The 26,772-nt window shown below is 38.3% G+C and overlaps 1 protein-coding gene across 11 annotated transcripts in view; it reads left to right on the forward strand.

Moving 5' to 3' along the window:
• LOC146402252 (uncharacterized) overlaps window positions 1-26,772 on the forward strand; it is a 1,625,488-nt gene that overhangs the window by 243,087 nt on the left and 1,355,629 nt on the right. The gene's annotated exons all lie outside the window — the stretch shown is intronic.

Genomic DNA, 26,772 nt, shown 5'->3' on the forward strand with positions numbered 1-26,772 from the left:
TGGGAGAAGCTTGGGTGACAAGATGGTCAACATTTGTTTTATGTACACCACCTGCCAGACCATGTGTTAGGCACCTGAGGAGGGAAAGAAAAATAAAGCTTAGTTCTACCCTCAAAGCACTTACATGCCCTTCATGGGGAAGAAAAGCTCACATTCATGTTTTATTTCCCATGAGGTGACTGTCTAACTTTGGCTTAAACTTGCTCTGTTTAGTTGAGGTTATGCTTTTTAAGGACGAGAAAAAGAAATTAGGCCCACTTAAGAAGTTTCGCCAAGGAGCCAGTTTCTCAAAAATAAACAGACAAATAATCCCTGCGGATAAGCCAGTCTCTGCAAAATAATTTTAACACAATATCCCGCTGATCATTTGGGAGGCAAGTCAGCTGGTGGGGAGTGAATGTTAGCGACTTGGTTGTCATGGAAACTTTTCTTCCAGACCAGGAAAAAGGCAATTTCAGGGAAACATGCTATGTGGAAAAATAGCCCATTCTTCCATGATCTGTTCTCTCTGTTGATCACAAGTCGACCACCTACTGGGGCTGGGAGTGAAGAGGAATGCAGGCATCCTGGTTGCACAGAGGGGAGAAACAGTCCCTTTTGTGCAGGGGGACCCAAAAGACATGGTTCCGACAGGAACTGTGCAGATTAAATTTGGAAAGCCAAGGTCATAAATTTATTTTATTTTGATTCTTTTTTCCCCTTTACTGTTTTCCTTTTTAAAGATGATGCCTTACAAGTTGTTAAATGGTTTATCATTCTCAGTCGTCCTCAGATGCTGGGGGAGGAGGGCTGTGGACATGAACCTTGACTAGCATTTGCAGTGCTGACTCAAGACACATCACAGCACGTCCTGCTCAGAAATGAAGTCTGTGTGGCTTGTTTAGCTCAATTAGAAAAAGCCAGAATTAAAAAAAAAAAAAAAATTCCTTGTAGCGGTGCAGGTTAAGGATCCAACATTGTCATTGCAGTGGCTTAGGTCACTGCTGTGGTGTTGGTGCAAGCCCTGGCCCAGGAATTTCCACATGCTGTGAGCATTGCCAAAAAAAAAAAAAAAAAAAAAGCCAGCATTTAAGCTGTGATGGATAAGACTCTCAGTCTTTTTTTTTTTTAATAAAGTTTTATTGACGTATAGTTGATTTACAAGGTTGTGATAATTTCTGCTATATAACAAAGTGATTCAGTTATACATATGCACACAACCATTCTCTTTCAGATTCTTTTCCCACGTAGATTATCACAGAATATTGGGTAGAGTTCTCAGTTATCAGCCTTTAAAGAGCCTTTAACTGCTCACAGGTGTAAAAATTACTTTTAAAACTTGGTCTAGAAGTTCCCACTGTAGTGCAGTGATCTGGCTGGTCTCTGTGGAGGCACCAGTTCCATCCCCAGCCTGGTGCAATGGGCTAACATCCCCTGGTGTTGTTGCAGCTGTGGAGTAGGTTGCGGATGTGACTCAGATTTGATCCCTGGCCTGGAAACTTCCATAAGTTTTGCAGGTGGGAACAAAAAAGCAAAAACCAAAAAGCAAAACAAAACAAAACTTGGCCTAACTTGGTAATAATATTATTTTAAAATACTTATGATTCTTGGTGGTAGCTCTCCTCATTTGCCCCAGTTAATCTGAATTTACATAATCATGATAAATAAAATCATTTTTCAAAAGGCAGAGTTATATACCCCCCCCCCCACATATCCAGCTTTAAAATGCTTCGTAACTACTTGTTTGCATTTCCAGCTCTTTCTTCTAAATAGTGATCTCTTCAATGCTTTGGTTGGTGCCTTGTTCATCTTGGCAAACTTAGCACAGTGCTCAGTTGTTAAGTGTTTGATTCATGGAACAACTTCTATGTACTGGTCTCTGGGATATATTGGTAATAATACTTGTTTAATGAATAATTGGATGGATAGATAGAAGACTATATTCTGGATTTTCTTGCTTTTTATATTTTGAAGAGCTAAACAGTTACTTCATAGGAACAAAATCCATCACACAATTATTTTCCTGGTGGCAGCTTTGTAAACTGTCTCAGAAAATTAAGATTCAACCTCTGTAGGGATAACCTGATAAGTTATCATAGGCTGGTAAAATCTTTCTTTTGTTTCCTGCTATCTTTCATTGAAGTCTTTTTCTTTATAGGTTAAATGAGATCTACTGATCTACTCAGTACATACCGAGAGTCTGTAAAAGTTTTTTTTAGTATACATTTCTATTTGTATACAAAAACAAATTTACTCATTACATAAACAATTTATTTCTCTTGCTGGTAATCGTGTGATAATAACTCAAAATATTTTCTTTGTCAGAGATTGCTTTCTCTGACCACACTGTTTCCCAGTTTTTCTTACTCTCTTGCTTGTGTACTGAACACGCTCACGATCTTCTCAGATCGTTCTTTGCCTTGACGTCATTTATCTGCTTGCACATGACCTAAACCATGTCATCTCAATACTTCCTCACCCACTGTTTAGTCATGTTTCCTGCCCTGCTAAACCTTAGTCCCTGTATGGTTTACTCAGCCCTCTCCCCAAGTTCAAAAACATTTATTCATTAATGCTCTTAATACTTTAAAATACACCCTATGTACCAGGAATTGCGCATTGGGAGACAGAGGGTTTAGTGTTATTTGAGCACTTCTTTCAAGATGCTCGGAGTCAGATTCAGAGGCCCTTAATCTAAGGCAAATGGACTTCCTGGAAGAATATGCAAAATATTGTCCAATTTTTTTTTTTCCTGGCCAGGCGATCCCTGTATATTTTGTTGCATTTTCTAATGAATGATGTAGACAAGGAACTAAACAATGACATTTTAGTGTGGTAGGTGCTATTTATGATCAGGATAAGAGTAGGAAGCAGCGAAGGATCAGGGAAGGCTCATTCTTAGAACTTAGTTGATTGAATTCACCAGAATTCACCTGCATGCTAGTCTCAGCTGGGACCTCAGTGACCCTCTGCAATCTTTCTATTTTCCTGCCGACCCTTGGTCACAGTCCCACGTTCCTGCTCTCTTCTCAAATCATTGTTTCTTTTCACTCCTTACTTTACTCATCTTCTTGGAAAAGTTAAGGCCAACTCCAGATATTTTACTGAAAAATTAAAAGGGACCTGCATTGCAGAATCTGAAATATTCTTATAACAGTAACTGCTTGGAACTAACATTGTCTGCAAGGCATATTAGAAAAGGATATCCAATTTAAAAGGGGAAAAAGCCTCCAAGGTGAGCAAACTTCTGGGAAGAAAGAGGAAATGTCACTTACAGAAGAATGTTTTGTCTGCTTCAATTTCTACTTTATTATCTCTAGGGAGTCTGCCACCTGCTAAAAGTGGCTGTGAGTTGGAAAGGGGCATCTGGGAATCTGAAAGTTAACAGTAATATAATCTAATTTATTCTTTATATTTATTATTATTTTTTTTTTCTAGGGCCGCGCCTGCGGCATATGAAGGTTCCCAGGCTGGGAGTTGAATTGGAGTTGTAGTCACAGCAATGCAGGATCCGAGCCACATCTGCAACCTACATCAGAGGATCCTTAACCCACTGAGTAAGGCCAGGGATCGAACCTGCTTCCTCTTGGATGCTAGTCAGTTCATTTCCACTGAGCCATGATGGGAACTCCTCTTTATGCTTTTTTAAAAGGTGCCTAGATTGTGAACCTTGTCCAAAATCAGGCAGATAATCAATTATAAACTAAGATTGGAACCCAGGTCTGCATGTGGCCTATGTTCTTCTGTCTCCATCAAGCTGCCTTCTTTTTAATCCCCCCAGCTTTTCTGAGGTATAATTGACGATTAAAATTTGTGTATACTTAGTGTGTACAATTTGAAAACTTGCCCTACACACATAGTGAAAGAATCACCCAAATCCAGTTAATCAACATATCCATCACCTCCCAGAGTTACTGTCTTCTTGTGTGTGGGTGGCGGGAACACTGAGATCTGCCCTTTCAGCAGGATTCATTGTTCATTTTACTCACCGCGTTGTACATGACATCTCCAGAACGTACTTATCTCATAACTGGAGTCTGTACCCTTTGACCAGCATTTCCCCTTTTTCCACCCAGAGCCCATGGTAAACATTATTCTACTCTCTGCTGCTATGAGTTCGACTTTTTAAGATTCCACATATAAATGAGATTGTATAGTATTGTCATTCTGCATCCGGCTTATTTCACTTAGTATAACATCCTCCCGATTAAGCCATGTTGTCACAAATGGCAGATTTCCACCTTTTTAAAGGCAGAATAATATTCCATTGTATGTGTTTACCACATTTTCTTTACCTGTTCATCCATCGATGGACATTTAGGGTGTTGCCATATCTCGGCTATTATGAATAATGCTGCAGTGACCATGGGGATCTTTTCACCATACTGGTTTCGATACCTTTGGATAAATACCTAGAAATGGAATCCTAGATCTCTTGGTAGTTCTGTTTTTAATTTTTTGAGGAATTGCCATACTGTTTGCCAGAATGGCTGTACTAATTTACATTTCCATCTGCAGTGTGCAAGGGTTCCCTTGTCTACACATTTTTACCAACATTTGTCTTTTCTCTCTCTCTTTTTTTTAAAGGACCGCACTGTGGCATATAGAGGTTCCCAGGCTAGAGGTCTAATCAGAGCTACAGCTGCTGGCCTACACCATAGCCACAGCAACGCAGGATCTGATCTGTGTCTGTGACCTACACCATGGCTCATGGCAACGCCAGATCCTTAACCCACTGAGCGAGGCCAGGGATTGAACGTGGAACCTCATGGTTCCTAGTTGGATTTGTTTCTGCTGCACCATAATGGGAACTCCTATCTTTTCTCTTTTAAATAATAGCCATTCTAACAGGTGCGATAATACCTCACTGTGGTTTTGATTTGCAAAATGCTGATTAGTGACGTTGAATACATTTTCATGTATGGTTGGCCATGTATATGTTTTCTTAGTAAACATGTCTGTTCAGTTCCTCTGTCCATTTTAAAATTCAATTTTTTTTTTTTTTTTTTTTTTTTTGCTGTTGAGTTGTATGAATGAAGGAGGTATGAGTGTGTGGGTCTGTGCGTGTGTGTGTGTGTGTGTGTGTGTGTGTGTTAATATGTGTGTGTGTGCATGTGTGTATGTGTGTATGGATGTTATTCAACCATGAGAAAGAGGGGCATCCTACCAGTAGCAACAATGTGGATAGAACTTGAGGATGTAATGTTAAGTGAAATAAGTCATGGAGAGAAAGATGAATACTGAACGATCTCACTTAATAAGGGAAATCCAAGCAAGCTGAACTTACAGAAACAGAGATTAGAATGGTGGAAAACTCTTGTGTTCCTTCCATGGTGTCATATTTTCTTGATTTTTATGTTTGCGTTTTAGCCTTGTGTTGATGTCCACATATTTGAAAGCACAATGACCTCTTCCTAACTTAGTGGACAGGCTTTGGTGCGGAAAGACCTTCTCCTACAGATAGGTTTAAGGACATCAGCAAGGTGGCCTGTTGCAGCTCTGTCTTTGGGGAATGTAGTGGTGGTTCTGGCTCTGGTGGGTGGTTGGGGGAGAACACAGCAGGGTAGACTCTAGGCAACTCGCTGATGTCAGCATCAGCAAAGATGGGTTGCTCAGTGGCCAAGGCTGCAAGTGTCCACGGTGGTGGCAAGGGCTGACTGGATCCTCAGTAGTGAAGACTGCTGGGGTCTCTTCCTTTCTTCTTCTTCCACAAGAGGAAGAGTTAAGCTGGACTAGGGTGTCGCAGGTAAGCTCTTTCTGTATTTTTTCACATGCCATCCTCAGTTTTTGTCCTCCACTAGTTGCAGCTTCTGTATTGTACTCTGAGCTTTTCCAGAGCTATTTTCATTAGTAGATAGTTTCAGAGTTTGTTTTCTTTTCGGCCATGTGGAAGTCCCTGGGCCAGGGATTAAACCTGCACCACAGCATTGACCTGAGCCACAGCAATGACAATGCTGGATCCTTAATCTCTTGACCACCAGGGAACCCGTTTCAGAAATTCTTGTGTGGCAGGACAGGTGTTAAGATTGTCTAGTCTGTCATCATGCTCCTTAAACTACCTTCTTGGACAACAGAGAAGCTCTCCTTCCCCTAAATCAGAGCTGAAAGCAAATACTTACTTGCAGGCTATTAATTTGGGAGCAAGTATGAAAGATCCAGGTAGTGGAGCAAGGAAAGAAGGACCATCAGTAGGTGGGTGTGTAACCAACTTGGCCAAGGATACAGAATGCTGGTTCTCTGGGATATATTTTTTTTTGAAATTTTTATTTTTTTTTACAGAATAAAATACATACATTTAAACACAATTACATTCACACAGATTATTATATCATGAATCTTAAGAAACAGATTAGGTGACTCCCTCTGGAGATGTGAAATGGAAAATATGCTGAGACAAATAGGAAATTTATTCTATACTCTATCCCATTTTGTATGGCTTTTATCTTTACTATTTGGTATTATCTATTACATTTCAATTTTTCTTTAAAAATTAGCATTGTATTAAAATTGTTATATTATACAACTAAAATTTATAAAGAAGAAAGCCTTATATACCATTAAATATTTTATATAGCATAATAAAAAGAATAACTTAACTGGTAAGAATAACAAAAATAATACACCCTCTGAAAATAAGTAAAATATAACATGCATAAATTGGTTAAAAAACAGTGTAACTATATAAATATGTCCTCACAATTTGTTACATCTTATTGATTCTTCAATATAGGCCTTACACCATTCTTGCTGATGTGATAAACAAGACATTATAGACCTTGCATTGTACCATGGTGAGAAATGGTTATTAATAATACAATTGTAGAACTGTATTATTTAATTGTACAGTTGGCATTATTTAATTATAATGATCATAAATTCTTTGATGGAGAGGAAATCAGAATCAGATCGAAGAAGACTTCAGCATTCCAAGAATGATGTTGAATGACTCTCTGGGATATTTTGAAAATCTTAATGAGCGTCTCAGAACTCAAAATTGTCTGAGGTAGCAGGGGGTGGAAAGATGTGTTTCAGTGTCCCCTACATGAGTGTCAAGAGAATCGGAGATAGCTGCAGAAGGATAAGGAATGTGCTATCAAGTTACATCTGCATGAATCTGTTCACAGTTTTTAGTGATTGGGAAAAGAGATGAGACAGCTGTGATTTGAAGCAGTACATATGAGATGTTCAGTACAGAGGCCAAACGAATAAAAGTAGTAACAGGAAGGTTTTGCATACCATAGGAGAAGTGAGTAGAGTAGAAGGAGCTTTTTGGTGTAGGTTTATGTGGGTCCTCTTTATGAATGCACCAAGTGCCTGGGTGCTATGCTGAGGTATGTTGGAATCATCGATTCTCCTCCTCCTCTTCTTCTTCTTCTTCCTCATTAAAAAGCAGTGATGACTTGCTTATTCTGCATTAACCACTCACTTGTGATATACAATTAATAGCATATGGAGGTTCCCAGGCTGGTGTCGAATCAGAGCCGCAGCTACCACCTACGCCACAGCCACAGCAAGGCGGGATCTGTGCTACACCACAGCTACACCCCAAGTTCCTGTCGTGGCTCAGCAGGTAATGAATCTGACTAGCCACACCAAGGCAGGATTTGAGCTACACCAGAGCTCAGGGCAATGTTGGATCGATCCTTAACCCACTGAGCAAGACCAGGGATTGAACGCAAATCCTCAAGGATACTAGTTGGGTTCATTCCCGCTGAGCCATGTGATAGGAATTCCTAGAGGATTACTTAAATTGTATTTTTTCCTTCTTTATATCTTTAGTTGTGGAAAATCTTTTCTGCTAGCCTTTGCGCCATTCTCCTCAATAGCACTCAATAAGCTGTTGTAATTCTGGTGTGTCTATGAGAGGAGGTGAGCTCAGGGTCTTCCTACTCCTCCGTCGTGACCACACCTCTTAAGAGTTTGTGCAGGCACAGGGCTATATCCACTACGAAGCCCTGCAGTTCAGAAATCAGTGATACTCTGACACTGATTCTTTGGAGGTTCATTACTAAATCTTTGTCATTGGGGTCTTTGCTTCTCCACTGTGCATGTCCTGTGCTTTTTCCCGCTTATGGAGCCTAAACAGCAGATGAAATCTTAGGCAGAACTGTATGTCAGATCCCAAATAAAGTTCCCCCATTTGAGGTAGATGGTTTCTTAGAGAACCGAATGCTGGAAAATGGAGAAGAAAGGGCATGGGGGCTCTCAGCCCTCATCTTACCTCTTTTGATGACCCTGAGGTATTTTAAAAATTCGCTAAGAATCAAATGAGCAGTTGGAAAATTATTGCCTTGGGGTGCGAATTAAGGATTCTGACTGTTGGAGCTTTTACAACACTTAAAGCCAGTCCCAAACTGTGAGCTCCATGAAAGCAACGACAATGTCATATTCACTTGCATATTCCTAGAACTTGGCACGTGCTAGGTCTCGGTATTTGTCGAATCAGTGAACATAGCATGAGTGAATGTTATGTTCAAGGTGCTGTGCTCCTCTTGGTTTTTCAATAAGTTGGGAAAAGCTAGTTTTGATTCAATACTGGTGTTCTTCTTCTCTTGTCACAATCCCCACTTGTGAGATGGATGGCCATGATTAGACCACAAGTCTATTAGCCTTAAAATACAGCAGTGCTAACTGACTGTGGAGAATCAAACCCATGACATCAGGCTACTGAGACATATCCTCTCACGGAGCGTTAATCAAACACAGAGATCCAAATGTCCTGGGAAGGAATAGGATCCATGAAAGATGGAGTCTGGAAAGGAGTAGACCTGTGCGGGAGGACAAATTTAAGATTTCATAGAGAAAAATTAGATGTATTTAGCATAGACATAATGCTGGGATTTTTTGGACTCCTACATGAAGAAAAATAAATAAGCAAAACCCTATGGTAAGGCGTTCTAGGAAGTGTATCTATTAGAAAATCTGGATTGGTCTTAGGACAGTGACAGTACCCCTGTAGCCATCCAAAACAAATATTTTTCTTGCTTACTTAATTAAGCATTAGGCATTTTGCCATATAGAAAATATATTCTTGAAGTTCCTGTCCTGGCTCAGCAGTTAATGCATCTGACTAGCATCTATGAGGACACAGGTTCGATCCCTGACCTTGCTCAGTGGGTTAGGGATCCGGGGTTGCCATGAGCTGTGGTATAGATTCTAGATGTGGCTTGGATTCTGTGTTGCTGTGGCTGTGGTATAGGCTGGCAGCTACAGCTCCAATTTGACCTCTAGCCTGGGAACCTCCATCTGCCACAGGTTTGGCTCTAAAAAGCAAATAAATAAATAAATAAAGTATATATATGTGTATGTGTGTGTATATATATATGTATGTATGTATGTATGTATGTATGTTCTCTGTTGATGTTAGCAGCAATAAAGTTAGATATATTGACAATGTTTGAATTACTCCCAAACTTCTGGCTAGAGAGAATGATTTACTCAATGAGGGTGGCAAATGGAAGTTCCTAGCAGCAGTGCTAGCAATGGAGGATTTACCATATATAGCTTGGAATTTGTTTTTTTATATCCAAAGAAGAAAATTACCCTTTTGTATTACAAAGGCTGTAAAGATCAATTTGTAATTGGAAATCTTTGCCACAGAACAAGCTTACAATCGTGCTATATTTTTGGAAAAATTGTTTCTGCAGTGGTGTGTTTTAATAACAGAATTGTTCATGTAGGAACATCAATAGTGTATCATAATCCTGATAAAGTCTTGTGTGGAATCCAACACTCTCTCATTTTACATTATACCTAATATATTTTTACAAATAGAATTTATTTTTCAATTATAAAAGTAATACTTGCTTGTTATAGAGAAGTAAGGGAAAAGCATAATCCTAAACACCCAGGAACTGTCGCTGGTTTCATATTTTTAAGTTTTAATTTGTTTTTGATTATACACGCTAAACATGTTTAGAGAAGAAATTCAGAAAATTCAGACATGCCACAAATAAGAAAATGGGATCATTCACAATTTCACCACTAAGAAATAACACCTTTAACATGTTGGCCTCGGTACTTACCTACACTATACATTTGTACACAGATATTTAAGATATGCTTTTTATTTTTAACAAAAGAAACCACACATATTCGATGATAATTTTTTATTGTGCTTTATTACTTCATTTTCATATTTATAGGCCAATACATTTTTTTAAATGATACCACTTTTACTGAAGCTATAGAATTCTATCCTACAGTTTATTTTAGTAATCTCTCATTGGCATTTTATATACAAACCTCTGAAATATTTCTTCACTAAATCTTTATACTACCCTTAATTATAATTTTGGGGTAAATTCCAACAAGCAAAATTTCTGTGCAGGAAGGTGGAGTAATTTTCATTCCCATGGGAAAATGTATGAATTGCTGACATGACTGGTTATTAATGTCCTGGTCAGAAAGTGGAATCGCATTGTGTCCACATCATTTGGTTGGAAGGAACAGATTTTTACTTACATTATGTCATGTAATGAAAATTTTGTGAGGAAGTTTGAGTTAACTGGACCTTATAGGATCATAGAAAATCCAAGCAACAAAGTGTCTGCTGATGAATTGGATAGAAGAACGTTTTTCAGGATGGAGTATAACTCTAGCCATCACATCTGGCCATTTTCTGCCCTCAATAAGATATTTTTTAAAACATTTCAACCATTTATTTATTTATTTATTTGGGGCTGCACCTGTGGCATATGGAGCCTCCCAGGCTAGGAGTCAAATCAGAACTGTGGCCACTGGCCTGTGCCACAGCCACAGCAACACCAGATCCGAGCTTCGTCTGCGACCTACACCACCTACACCGCAGCTCACAGCTACACCGTATCCTTAACCACTGAGCGAGCCCAGGGATCGAACTGCGTCCCCATGAATGCTAGTCAGATTTGTTTCTGCTGAGCCATGATGGGAACGCCTCAACCTTTTATTTTATCTAAAATTTTAAATATTCGGCTTTTATGTATAGTAATGACATAGATAGTGGAAAAGACTAAGAAGAGAAACTCAAACAAGTTCTTAGCAGTAAAACAAATACACAATTGAAAAATGGGTTAAGGACCTGGATAGATGTATGTCAAAAAGAAGACATACGAATGGCCAGCAGGTATCTGAAAAGATGCTCAACATCCTTAATCGTCAGGGAAATACAAATCAAAACCACAATGAGATATCACCTCACACTTGGTAGGATACCTATTATTAAAAAGACAAAAACATAATAAGTGTTGTTGAGATGTGGAGGAAAGGAAAACTTCTATACTGTTGGTGAGAATGTAAATTGATACGACTATTATGGAAAACAGTATAGAGGTTCCTCAAAAAATTAAAAATAAAACTACCATATGATCCAGCAATCCCACTTCTGGATATTAATCCAAAGAAATAATTATCTCGAAGAGGTATCTATATCCCTATGTTCACTGCAGCATTATTTGTAACATTAAAGACATGGAAACGAACTGTGTACTTCAACAGAAGAAAGAAAGAAAATTACACACACATACACACTTACAGTGGATTTTTTTTCTTTTGTCTTTTGACAGCTGCACTTGTGGCTTATGGAGGTTCCCAGGCTAGGGGTCTAATCAGAGCTGTTGCCACCGGCCTACGCCAGACCCACAGCAACGCCAGATCTGAGCCGTGTCTTGCAACCTACATCACAGGCTCACGGCAACGCTGGATCCTTATCCCACTGAGCGAGGCCAGGGATCGAACCTGCAACCTCATGGTTCCTAGTCAGATTCATTTCTGCTCTGCCAGGATGGGAACTCCCCACAATGGACTATTTTAAGCCATAAACAAGAAGGAAATCCTGCCAATCATGAGAGCTAGGTTAACCTGGAGGACTTTATGCTGAGTGAAATGAGCCAGATAGAGAAAGAAAAATAGCATATTATCTCATTTATATGGGGAATCTAAAAATGCAGAGAGTAGAATTGTAGATACTAGGGGTTGGGGTGTGGGAAATGGGGAATGTCACAGGGTACAAACTTTGAATTATAAAATGAAGTTCTGAGGCTCTAATCTAATTGTAGTTACCATAATGCTGCATTGTATAGTTAATAATGCTGTATTGTATGCTTGAAATTTTCCAAGAGAGTTGATCCTAAGTAAGAGAATTTTTACTAAACCTCAGCATTCTTCTATTTTGGTATCTCACATAATATTTCTTACTGCTTTCTCCTTTTTTTTTTTTGGTCTTTTTAGGGCTGCACCCACGGCATATGGAGGTTCCCAGGCTAGGGGTCGAATTGGAGCTGCAGCCGCCGGCCTATGTCAGAGCCACAGCAACATGGGATCTGAGCCTCGTCTGCAACCTACACCACAGCTTATGGCAACACCGGATCCTTAACCCACTGAGCAAGGCCAGGGATTGAACCGCATCCTCATGGATGCTAGTCCAGTTCGTTAACCATTGAGCCACAACGGGAACTTTTGCTTTCTCCTCTTATTATCAACTTTATACTATTTCTTATATTTAAACTTCCAGGCAAATAGTATAATTGGTTCAGAGCATCAGGAATGTTCCTCCTGGGCCATGCTTTCGTTCTGTTCCGCAGTGCGTCATAGGTCAGCTGGATCTCTAAGCTCCATGGGCTATGATCAGAGAGACAGGGCAGAGAGGGAGAAGAACAAACTGTTTAACAACCCCATCCACATCCACAGAAGCGCCTTTATTTCTGGCAGAAACTCAGAGCAAAATAGGCTTTCCTCTTCCTTCTTATTTGAAATTACATTTCTTTCTTTTCTTTTCTTTTCTTTTTTTTTTTTTTAGGGGCCTCACCTGCCTGCATATGGAGGTTCCCAGGCTAGTGGTCCAATCGGACCTACGCCACAGCCACAGCAATGCAGGATCTGAACCGTGTCTGCAATCTACACTACAGCTTACAGCAACACCAAATCCTTAACCCACTGAGCAAGGCCAGAGATCGAACCTGCGTCTCATAGATGCTAGTCAGATTCGTTAACTGCTGAGCCATGATGGGAACTCCTTAAATTACATTTCACTGTATGTGAACAGCACTGAATACATTTCATGTATCCACTGGTCATTTGTACTTCTTGTTTTGTAAATTTAGTATTAATATATTGCATTCTAAATGAAAATAAATAGAAATACAAACATCATTACTGAACATGAAAATACTTAATTAATGATGTTTTTGTTGCCTGTTTGTTTGAGTCAGGTACCTTTGATGTTGCGAGAGTATATTGGAAATCCTTAAATCACTTAAAATAATTTAGACCTGCTATTAATTTTATATCACGAGTGAGTAGTTAATGCAGAGTTAGCAAGTTCATCACTGCTTTTTAATTAAACATAAGTTGATTGTAAAGAGACAATTATTGAATGTTTTGGAGATTTATCTAATGGCTATATAATTAGATGAAAATTACATAAGCAAGGAATGCCCATTTTAATTCTTGCTATATATTAGTTGTATAAAAAATATGCAGATACTTCACTTACATTTATCAAAATAGCCTACAGCAAGATAATTAGGGATTGCTTTAGAAAATGGTGGTGCTTAATAGACATATTAATTGATATCAATCTTCCTTCAAATAGCCCATTAAGTGGAAAACTATTACACAGAAAATAGTTTATCAATAAAAATAAAAAATGCATATCTTTTATTTGCAAAGTTAATTGAATGCCCTCATATATTTTCATTTATTAAAGCTAAGCAATAACTTTCTTTGCTTTGTTGATAATTAGCCATAACAGTCAATGAATCTCAATTAAATATTGATGGTAGTTAAATCACTTTATAAGAATAATAAAGATATACTGCATAATCAGAAACAATAAAATGTAAACTTATTATATCAAAATAAGAAAACTGTATGACTAAGTTTTATTTATTTGTGCTTAAGATTAGGTAAACTTCTAATAAGAATTAAAAATAGTCTATTTTTGAGTGTTTGCAATAAATTGGTGGAATATTATTTCAGAACTTTTGTCATATAAAAATACTGCCTGATTGGGACCTACTCTTAAAAAAAGTGAATAGTTCCAGTCAATTCACATTATCTATCAGATACCTGTTTTTTTTTTTTTTTTTTTTTTGTCTTTTTGCCATTTCTTGGGCCGCTCCTGCGGCATATGGAGGTTCCCGGGCTAGGGGTCGAATCGGAGCTGTAGCTGCCAGCCTATGCCAGAGCCACAGCAACGCAGGATCCAAGCCGCGTCTGTGACCTACACCACAGCTCACGGCAATGCCGGAACCTTGACCCACTGAGCAAGGGCAGGGATCGAACCCGCAACCTCATGGTTCCTAGTCGGATTCGTTAACCACTGCGCCACGACGGGAACTCCTTTTTTTTTTTTTTTTTTTTTTTGAGATACCTGTTTTGATAAAATTCACAAAGCTGAAAAAAAAAAACCATAATAGCAAATACTACAATAGTAAGTAAAATTTCAAGGCTTGGAAAAATATAACTAACTTATAATTAGTCTTTGGATCTACTTGATTACTATAAAATTTCAATCAAAGAAAATCAAAACAAAAGCCAGGGAAAAAGATTGCAATCTCAGAAGGAGGTCTTAGAATAAATGGATTCAATTAACATTACATAATCTTATTTTTCTAATTGAAAGTCAAACCTATTAATTAATCATAAAATTAATTGAAGGGGTTACATAAGCATTAATAATGAAATAGAAAAAATTAAGAGATCAGCACCTATAATAACAGTAAATATTTTGCCACAAAATTTTGGTTTTAGTTTAGTTATATACTTGATATGTGTGTGTTGTGCTGGATGGTGATGGTGATATAAAGTATATTTCTATTGTAGGTCACATCTTCTATTGTTCAGGGTTCTCCAGAGAAATTATATACATAATATATATGTATCTTATTTATGTAAGATGTGGTTCTAGAGGCCGAGAAGTTCCATGACCTGCCATCTGCAAGCTGAGAACCAGAAAAGCTGGTGGTTTAGTTCAATCTGAGTCCAGGGGCCTGATTATTGGTTGGGGGTTCAGGGCTGATGGAGTAAGTTCCGATCTGACTCTGAAAGCCAATGAACCAGAAGTCCTGATGTCTAAGCCAGAAGATAGATGTCTCAGTTCAATAGCAAGTGAGAGAGAGAGAGAGAGCAATTTCACCTTTCCTCCACCTTTTTGTTTTATTCAGCTATTCAACAGATTAGATGATGTCCATTTACATTGGTAAGGTTCCTCTTTCTTCAGTTGGTTCACCAGTTGCTAATCTCTTCCAGAAACACTCTCACAGGCGTACCCAGAAACATTTTGTCAGCTGTCTGGGCATCCTTTAGCTCAGTCAAGTTGACACATAAAATTATTCAGCACACAGCCAAAGTCTGAAAAACAAACTTATAAATCTCTTGTATAATTATTAAATTTTTTATAGTTTGTGGTTAGTCTTATAATGTGATATATAGGTATGGCTATTTGTTTGAATCAAACCACCCAGGTTTGAAATATGGCTTCAGCATTTAATAGTTGGATGATGATGAACAATTCTGCATTCTTTGTTTCCCCATTTACAAAATACATGTAATAATAGTATCTAACTGGTATCTGACTGACTGGGTTGTTGAAAATGTAAGTAGAATAAATGAAAAAGAATATGTCAAAAATTTCCCACATAGTGAATTCAAAGTAGTAGTAATATTAAGGCTGTCATAAATGACTCAAAAAGGTTATTCAGAGACACTTCTGACCAAGATGGAGCAACAGACAATGGATTTACCAACCCACTTAAAAAAAAACCCAACTGCACAAAATATATAAAACAATGGTTTTCAAGACACTGAGCATGAGGCAGTATAGGACAGTGATCCTCAAAGATGGGAAAGAAATGAAATAATCTTTACACATGCGATAGTTTACTGAGAGTCTCCTGGCACAGAACAGAAGGGGAAAACCCTGATGGAGCCCAGAAAATTTCCTAAGTTGAGAAGATGAAGCTGAGTCTGGAGTGACAAGAGCAATGAGAGTTTTCAGGAAGAAGTACTGATGATTTGAGAACTCCACACAGAGAAATCCAGGGATCTGCAGAGTATTTCTCTAAGTATTGATGGACACATGTGGGTGAGAAATCTACCCAAAGCTGTGGAAATATCCACATGAAAAGATTAACGGGGACAGTACTTAGATCTCACACAGGATCAGCCAGCAATAGTGCTTAAACACACAAAATAGACTGGAAAAATTTGTAATTCATGAGGCATTGGGTATAAGAAGTTTCTTGCCTTATTGTTGGGAAATAATTAGCATTAGACTAAACAGTTTTTTTTTTTTTTTTTTTTTTTTTTTTTTGTCTTTTTGCTATTTCTTCGGGCCGCTCCTGCGGCATATGGAGGTTCCCAGTCTAGGGGTTGAATAGGAGCTGTAGCCACTGGCCTACACCAGAGCCATAGCAACGCAGAATCCGAGCCGTGTCTGCGACCTACACCGCAGCTCACGGCAACGCCGGATTGTTAACCCACTGAGCAAGGGCAGGGACCGAACCCGCAACCTCATGGTTCCTAGTCGGATTCGTTAACCACTGCGCCACGATGGGAACTCCAGACTAAACAGTTCTAGTCCTATCTAATAAATGTTAGAAGCTGAACCCGAAAAGATCAAATTATTTCCAAGTAACTTAACTGCATTCCAGAACAAAGGTCAAGAATATTCATGAGGATATAGAAATATCCAGCATCTAAGAAGGTAGAATTCCCAATTTCTGGCATCTAATAAAATATTATGAGGCAGTAACAAAGCAGGAAAATATTGAGGAGAAAAATCAACCAGTTGAAACCAAGTCAGAACTAACAAATAGAATTAGCAGAAAAGAACATTAAAAAATTTTAATAACTGTATTCCAGGTACTCAAAAAGTTAAGTTATTAACATGAAAGATACAAAAAAGACCCAAATCAAACTTCTATACATGAAAACTACCAAGTCCTTTTTTTGCTTTTTAAGTTTGCACCCAAAACATATGGAAGTTCCAGGCTAGGGGTCGAATTGGAGATACAGCCTCCAGCCTATGCCACAGCCACAGCAATGCAGGATCCCCAACCCACTGAGTGAAGCCAGGGATAGAACCTTCATTCTCATGGATTCTAATCAAATTTGTCTCTGCTGAGCCATGACGGGAACTCCTGAAAACTACAATGTCTTAAGTGAAAAACGCACTGAGCAGGATTTCATGGTAGATTAGACATTGCAAAAGAAATGATTAGTGATCTTAAAAAAAATAACAATAGGAAGTATCCCAAATGAAAGACAATGAGAAAAAGAAACAGTGAGCTGTGGGACAATTCACATGGTCTAAAATATATATAATTGGAGCCCATACAGGTGGGGGAGGGCACGGAAAATATGGTTGAACAAGTTAAATTGTTAAGAATTCCCAAACTTGTAGAAAACTGTAAACCCACAAAAGAAGGAAGCTCAAATAAGCCCAAGCACAAGGAAAATGAAGAAAATTACCTGTTGTAACAAGTTACATTTAATGAAATTGCTCAGGACCATTAATAAAGAGAAAATCTTAAAGGAGTCTGAAAAAAAGCCACATTATATGGAGAGGAACAAAAATAAAGATGACAGCAGATTTTTCACTGGAGTGGGTATTGAGAAAGGAGAGGAATAACATCTTTAAAGCACTGGAAAAACAAAACCCTGTCAACCTAGAATTTTATATCCAGGGAAAATGTCTCTCAAAAAACTAAGGCGAATTAAAGGCTTTCTTTCCTGAAATACGAAAGCTGGGAGAATCACTTATCAGCAGATCTGCATTATAAGAAAAGCTAAAGGAAGTCCTTCAGGAGAAAGAAAATCTTTTTTTTTTTTTTTTTTTGTCTTTTTGTCTTTTGCTGCTGTTGTTGTTGTTGCTATTTCTTGGGCCGCTCCCGAGGCATATGGAGGTTCCCAGGCTAGGGGTCCAATCGGAGCTGTAGCCACCGGCCTACGCCAGAGCCACAGCAACGCGGGATCCGAGCCGCGTCTGCAACCTACACCACAGCTCACGGCAACGCCGGATCGTTAACCCGCTGAGCAAGGGCAGGGATCGAACCCGCAACCTCATGGTTCCTAGTCGGATTCGTTAACCACTGCGCCACGACGGGAACTCCAAGAAAATTTTATCAGATGGAAATATGAATCTACACAAATGAACGAAGATTATGGGGATTGGTAGCTACATTAGTAAATATACAAGATTATTTTCTTACTTTAAAAATCTTTTACAAGATTGTTGTTTGCTTAAACAAAAATAAAATAATACATGGTAGGGTTTGTAGCACACATGAAAGGGAAATGAGTGAAATGAATGACAAAAGCTGAGTGGAGAGAAATGGAAGAATATGATTGTGAGGTTTTAATACACCTTGAAGATCAACTGTGGTAAGTTAAAGATATATACAGTGAACCCTACGGCAACCAACCCAAAGCTATAAGACAGAGACTCTCAGATAATAAAAAAATCATGATCCAATTATATGCTGCCTACATGAAACACCGTTTAACTATAAAGATAAAAATAGATTTGAAATAAAAGAATAGGAAAAGACATATCATGCTAACACTAACTAAAAGAAAGCTAGACTGTCTTTATTAATATTAGGTAACAGGATTCAGAGCAAATACTAGCATGGTGAATTAAGGTCATTTTGTAATGACAAAGGGGTCGGTTCATCAGGAGGACATAGCAATCCCGAATGTTTAACAAAGCTTCAAAGTATATGAAGAAAAAAATTTCACAATTACATTTGGATATTTTACTGTCTCCTCTCAATGACTGAAAAAGTAGACTGAAAATCAGTAAAAATGTAGAAGACTTAAACATTACAATCAACCATCTTGATCTAATTGACAGTCATACAATACTCTGCCAAACAATAGCAGAATTCTTTTTTGGGAAACGTAGAGCATTTTTCAGGTTAGACTGTATTCTGGGCGGTACAACTAATCTCAATGAATTTAAAGAATTCAAAACATATAATATATATTCTCCGACTGTATTGGAATTAAATTACCAATCAATGACAAGAAGATATCTCGAAAGTCCCCACGTTCTTATAAACTAGATAATACACTTCAAAATTACCCATGGGTCAAAAAGAAATCAAGAGGGATGTCATAAATATTCCAACTGAGTGAAAAGGAAAGCACGGCAGATAAAACTTGTAGCATGCCATTTAAGCAAAACTTACAGGGAAATATTGAGCACTAAGCACCTAGACTATTGTGTATGTATGTGTGCGTGGAGGTGGCATCAAGACTTATTATAAAGTTATCATACTCAAGACAGTGAGTTATTGGTATAGACAAATAGAATAGAGAGTCTGGAAATAGACCTGTACATGTACAGATATACATGATTATAAAGCAATATTTGCAAACAACTAGATTTTATGATGTATGTGTATTTTCTGAGCCTAGAAAGGTAGGCAGGGGTCTTGCATACCTTTTGGAAAGCTTGTATGTATTATCTTGAATGTAACATATAGTCATTGAAGAATAAAAAGGGAAAGAGTAACAGAATCAGATTTATTTTAGAAACATCAGGAAGAAGTGGTATGGAAGAAGGATTATAAAAGGGGAAGATTTGACTTAGACAGTATGATAGGGAGGAAGTGAGACTGAGGAAAGAAGAGGGATAGATTTAAGAGGCTAGAACCAGTCATCCTATCCAGCTGATGTAATGGGTGGAGGATAACGGAGTTAAGAAGTATCAAGGAGGAGATCCCGCTGTGGCTCAGTGGTAATGAACACGACTCGTATCCATGAGGACTCGAGTCTGATCCCTGGCCCTGCTCAGTGTGTTAAGGATCCGGCGTTGCTCTGAGCAACAGATGCAGCTTGGATCCCATGTTGTTGTGGCTGTGGTATAGGCAGGCAGCTGTAGCCCCAATTCTACCCCTAGCCTGGGAACTTCCATATGCTGCAGGTGCGGCCCTAAAAAGAAAAAAAAAGGATCAAGGATAGCTCACAGATTTCTGTTTGGAATTCTGAGCAGCGACCAATGCCATTCACTGGGATAGGGAACAGGAGGAGTAAGTTTTGGAGGATACGTGATTCCATTTTGAATTTGCTGAATCTGTGAAGTTCTTTGAGGTCTAAAGGGAGTTACCCACTGCTCAGAGCTAGAGGTCAGGGTTCTGAGGTCAGACCTCTCCCCTGACATCCAGTCCCAATCTGCTAAGAATGTGGACGTGTTCAGCATTTGAATGGAAATTGAAGCCACAGACTTGAAGTTTCACAGAAAGAATCTATAAAATGAAAAGACAAAAGTATGGAAAAGGTCAAATGTTAATCTAGAAAATAACAGTATTTAAGGGATAATCAAAGGAAGAGAAGCTGGAGTGAATCCAGAATTTTGGTGGGGCACGTAGGAGCATAAAACTAGTTTGGACTGTGTGTGTGTGTGTGTGTGTGTGTGTGTGTGTGTGTGTGTGTGTGTTTGTGTGTGTAACAGTAAGGGCACTGTACAGGTAACTAATCATGAAGCCGTGTTCCCATCAGAGTACATTGTTTATACTCAGACTCCTTGTGCATGGGGAGGGCTGCTGAAGATGAATGCGGTCACTTTTCCTTGACCGCACTCAGACAGACTCATTAAGGAGACTAAGCAGGAAGAGTCAGAGATAAGAAGAGAGGGGACACTGGCATCAAATGTTGGAGAGCAGGAAAGTAAGATAAGGACTGTGGCTTGTCAGGGTGCCAGCAGGAAACAGATTGCACTCTCAAATTGGGTAATTTGAGGTGAGCTTAATAAAGAGACCGTTTACAAGGTGTGGGAAAGGTGCAGGCAAAATCCACATGGGCATGCCTTTCACCAGAGCTGCTAAGAGGGTGATGCCATGACTGCTCTCAGCCTGAAGGGGCAAGAGGAGGGATCAGAACCCAGTGAGAGGGCTGTGGAGCAGACTGCCCCTGAGGGAGCTCTGAGCTTTGGTGGAGGAACATTGCAGGGAGGGGCTGGAGGGTAGTTACCCTGGTGCTCTCCCGACTCTGTCCCTTACTGCTCCTGTGGTGCTTTTCACAGGCCAAGCCCGGTCAGAAGCAAGGGAGTTAGTGAACCAAGTCTGTAGATCCGCCTCCGGGGTAGAGCAGGTTGGAGGAGAGACTGGGGTGGATCTGAAAGGGGCAAACAAAATACACAGCGCAGGCTGAGAATTATCCTTTGGAATTCATCCCAAGAGGTTATGGACCCCTTGTTGGTGTCAGGACACTGTTGGGGCAGAAGGTAGATTGTGGAGAGCAAATTCAGGATGGAACAGAAGTGAAGACAAGGAGTTACTGTCTGGTTGTTTGGGGAGTGACTGGCAATAGATTTAGGTTGATGGTGGCAGATGTGAGTTAAGATGGCAGATCCTTATTCATTTTTGAAATTTTTATAGTTGATTTACAGTGTTGTGTTACTTTCTACTATACAGCTGTTTCTCTCCATGAAGCTTCTTTGGAAGGCTTTTCTAGAAAGCAGTTTTTCTCTCATTTGAGTTGGTTCCATTTCCAACCTGCTATTACAGTGTCTGAGATCTAAGACTGAATGAGAAATATTTCCTGTCCAACTCGCCGCAAGCGGGTAGAAAGCTGTTTTTATAGGTACTCCGTGATTATTTTACACATGGTTCTCTTGTTTAAGAAGTTTTTTTTTTACATATTTAGAAATTCTGAGTAATATTTTTCAAAGTAAAGGTGCAAAAAGAATCTTGCTTCTTCCAACCCTTTAATTTTTTTGACAACTCCTGTTTCTCTTTTCTAAGTTATATAATTGGAAACCAAATTCTACTTTCATTTCATTCACAAAATATCTCAAAGCAAACTAGCCTGAACAACAAAATATTAAAGCATAATGAAACTTGGAAATTCTAAGTTCCAGAACAAAAGGGGAAATTAAAATTTTATTATGAAGAAGAATCTGGCAAACTTCAGTTGGCCACTGGGGTCCTTTATACAACAGGTAGAAGCATAGTATATAAAAGACAGTAAATCAAGTTGAACTTACTGTTGCTCTGATTTTAATGGTTTATGTTTAACCCTTAAGACTAAACTCTCTGAGTGGTTGCTTAAATTATTGTAGTAGGATTATGAGGCATAGTCATGCAGTAAAGCAGAATTTTCTGCTTCTGAAATGTTCATGTTTCCCAGATTGTGTACTTTCACCTGCCCAGGTATGTTAAACTTTAGTAAAATTTTTTGTTTTGTTTAGAAACAAAGTAGATTATATATATCTGTGTCTATATATATATATATATATATATATATATATAGACACAGAATCGAACCCACTGCACAGCTCTAACCAGAGAAATATCAGTGACAATGCCAGATCCTTAACCCGCTGAACTATGAGGTAATTCCTAGAATTCTATACATTTCGCACATAAGTAGTGGAAGGGCTGAGGTAGTCTACATGATTCTTGCAAACCGGAGCCCAGACACAGTGGATTTCCATATCGTACATAGTCCCAAGTCTTTATAGGATGTCTTATAAACATGTTGTTCTCAAAATAATCATTCAACATTGTATTTTTATTAAAATAAAAATGTCTGTTTGACTATTTGGATTATTTCATTTGGACCATATTATTTTTGGTGTGTATAAAATGCTATTTAAGTAAATTAGTGTTTTTTTCCTCAGTGGTTTGAGGCTGAAAATTCAGTTTTCTGTAATTAAAAATAAATCTTTGAGCTGAACACAGCAGTTATTTTCCCATATATTTTATTGAAAGTTTTTACAAAAATGGATAAAATTTAACCATGAATTGTGCCCAATTCCTATGAATTTCATTTAACCTGGGGAAGATTTTTTTTTTTTGAGATAATATACTGAAAGAAAGGAAATAAAATTCTTAGAAAGATTTCAAAAGATTATTAATAGATGAGATTTAAATAGGGCTGATCAAATGCTGGAATGGATGCTTTCTTTTCTTTCTTTCTTTTCTTTTCTTTCTTTCTTTCTTTTTTTTTTTGATTGCCCACATTGTCTGAAAACTGTTCAGCAGAACAAAGGGTTTTATGGATGAAAGACTAGTATGAAGAAACATGAATGTCAACTCAGGCTCTGAAAGACAGTCTGCTAATGAAATATTCTAAAAGTCATTTTCAAGGTGGTTGAAAGTTCTCACTGATGTGCACCAATGCTTTTGATAAAAAAATTATATATATCAAATAATTACACAAGTGTTGGCTCTGGGGATAGAGAAAATAAGCTTAGCTCATATGCACCCAAATATTACGAAAAGATTTGTGTGTCATACTTTCTTTCCATGTGTAAAAATAATCAGACACCTGATTATTATTTTGGTAGTAAATTTCTTACTCTTTGCATGTGAAAAATGTCTTTTTTCTGCTATGTAGGTAATGCTAACTAACTGTGACCTATGATTTACTACCTTAATGGTGAGGTTCTTAGGTGCAGTGTAGATCATCTTTAAAAACCGAACTTTCCCAAATCATCCTTGAGTGAGCTTTCCTAATAAATGCAAGAAGTAATGACTTTTCCCCAAAGGTCCCGGATCCACTCTATTAATATACATACCTGCCAATGACATCTATGTATCCTCCATTCTCCAGTATGCTTTCTTTCTTTAGGATATTTATATATACACACGCACACACATATATATATATTTTATCAATAATATTTTTGAAATAATGTATATATCCCCCCATATATATATGTGTGTGTGTGTGTATATATATATACACCTAAATATATAAGTATACATATATATTTATATGGGTTTATAATTTGATGGAACTTTGTATTCAGATGTCCTTGGACTCTGTATCCGTTTTCTGTGACTTTGACTTTAATCATGCAAGGATGATGAGGACTCTCTTTCAGGAATGTCTGTCATGGTGCCCCATACAGAGAGGCCCTTAATTAGGATACCAGTGTTTCTATGACATGACCAAATTAATGGAAGCACAGTTGCCAGGTTTGTTTTTAACACTTCATATCAGATAGACCATGGAATGTCTACTTTCCTTTTTTTCTTTTCTTTTTTTTAGGGCCGCACCTGCAGCACACAGAGGTTCCCAGGCTAGGGATCCAATTGGAGCTGTGGCCCCCAGCCTATGCCACAGCCACAGCAATGCCAGATCTGAGCCTCGCCTGTGACCTATATGACAGCTCACGGCAACGCCCAATCCTTAACCTGCTGAGCGAGGCCAGGGATCGAACCCACGTCCTCACAGATGCTAGTTGAGTTTGTTAACTGCTCTGCCATGAGGGGAGCTCCTGGAATGTCTACTTTCTGTCCCTGTCACAATCCCAGATGACTGACCAAATCATAGTGGTCTGACTGACAATAATGTTAAGCTTTGTATGCTTGGGTCAAGTTGGGCCTCGCTTACAAAAGGCAACTAAATTCTAGTGGGTGGACTCTATCTTCCTTCCATTTAAAATCTTCATGAATGAATTTTTCTTTTTTCTTTGTAGGGCTGCACCTGTGGCATGTGGAAATTCCTAGGCTAAGGGATGGATTGGAGCTGCAGCTGCTGGCCTATCCACAGCCACAGCAACGAGGGATCCTAGTGGCGTCTGTGACTTACACCACAGCTCACGGATCTTTAACCACTGAGTGAGACCAGGGATCGAACCCGCATCCTCATGGATCCTAGTCGGGTTCATTACCTCTGAGCCACCACAGGAACTCCCATGAATGAAATTTTAATTGCATGCCTTGATATGAGCATAAGAATTTTGTGTGATATTTAATACTTTTGGGGACCAACCTGGTCCCAATCTGTCAAACCTCTCTGCCTTAGTATATAATACATTATTGCCAGTTTGTAACGCGTTTTTCCCTTATAATTTCTTTCCTACCTAAAAACTCCTTCTCAGCAGTCTGGATTTAAACACAATGCTGTATTCTCTTTGAAATGTCAATTCACATTCTTACAGTATTTTTTTATGTACGTATATGATGACAACGTCATATCACATTGTAATTTTCAAGTATCTTCATGCGTCTTATACTAGTCAGAGAGGTTCTAGAGATTAGGGGCCAGTGTTTTCAAAAATTATAAAAAAAAAATCCCCAAGATCAAAAGTAGGTGCTCAGTGAGTATGTGTTTAAAAAATTGTTCAAAGGTAAATAAGATTATGTAAATAGGATCTTTACCATTAATAATGAGGCTTAAAAGAAAATGGAAGGCTAGATGTAGCAACATTCAGAGATAGTTTAAAAAAATGGAGTCACCTTGCAGACAAATTGGGACCCTTGTGCACTGTTGGTGGAAATGGAAAACAGTATAACAGTTCCTCAAAAAATTAAAAATGTCATTACCATATGATTCAGTCATCTCACCTCTGAGTACATACCTAACAACATTGAAAGCGGGTCTCAAAAAGGTATTTGCACAACCATGTTTACAGCAGCATGACTCATAGTTGCCAAAAGTTGGAAGTAATTTGTGTCCACCGATGAATGAATAGATAACGAAATGTGATAAGTACCTACAGTGGAATATTATTCAGCCTTAAAAGGGAAGGAAATTCTAATGCTTGCTACAGCATGGGTGAGCCTTGAGGACATTATGCTAAGTGAATGGCCAGATGCAAAAAGGCACATGTTGTGTGATTCCACTTTCATGAAGTACCAAGAGTAGTTAAACTCATAGGGAAGGAAGGTATAGGGTAGGTGCCAGTGACTCAGTGGAAGCGGAAATGTGTTGTTCAATGGGTGAAGCATTTCAGTTTTGCAAGATGAAAAGAATTTTTGAGATTGGTTGTACAACAATGTGAGTGTACTTAACGCTACTGAACCGCAAATGGTTAATATGGTAATTTCTGTCCTATGTGTATTTTACCACAATTTAAAATACTGAAAAAGAGAAGTCATCCTCATTTTATACATCACAATTCTTTCAGACTCATTCATCACAAAGGTATTTTAATATTTATGACGCAAAAGAGAATTTATGTTCTATAATTTTAATACCAACCCTTTAAGATGTATTTGTTGCATATTCATAATGTTTTCATCGCCTTTGGTCATTGGGAGAGGGGGTAAAAATGAATATCAAAAAGGTGACTACCTAACATTCTAAGGGTTTTTATATAGTGAAGTCGTATTTGTAACGTATTAAGGGAATTGACACAGCTGCTTTGTAAAGTCAGACACTCTGGAATTGTTCTAGAATGAATCCTAGCTGAAAATTAACTCAAGAAATTCAGAGCACTGACATCAGTAAGAAAGGAGAGTGAGATTTCCAGCAACATTTATACTTGGTCAGTTGGATCTACTGTAATTGGTCTTAAATGCCCACCTAGCAATTACTTTAGCAATCTATTTCTCCAGAGTAAAAAAGGCCACAGTGAAAAATAGGAGTCTTCTCAGCTATTTTTCAGCCATAATGTAAGTCTTTGAAATCAGATCTGTTGAGTTTCATGTTCCTACCTCTGACGCTGTTTGCGGATGGCCCAGAGAAAGCCATGTTGAAAGGCTACTATCAAAAGTGGGTTCAAAAGAAGTAGATGGACTTCATCTAGAAACTTCAGAGATTGACTGGAGATTGAGACAACTATCAAAAGAAAGATGAGGACCTAAACTGAGAACCAAGACTGGCGAAATTAAGGGGAAGTGGGTCAGAGAAAACAGGCAATACTAGAAAACTACTCATAAATAACATTTATAGACTACAGAATCACTCTACTTGTATGAACTCCATGAATCCTTTTGAGAGTTTTATGCAATAGATACTTATGTTATTCCCCAATGTTCTACCATGTATCATCCTGAAAGGAGACCCAGAGGCAGGGATTTGGATTCAATCCCAGGAAAAGGATCCCAGGATCTCTATTTTCTTTTTTTTTTC

The sequence above is a fragment of the Sus scrofa genome, chromosome 6 (assembly GCF_054392235.1).
Source record: "Sus scrofa isolate SSC_HxYL_T2T_F1_AM1 chromosome 6, Sscrofa_HxYL_maternal_Yorkshire_Landrace_v2.0, whole genome shotgun sequence".
NCBI lineage: Eukaryota > Metazoa > Chordata > Mammalia > Artiodactyla > Suidae > Sus > Sus scrofa.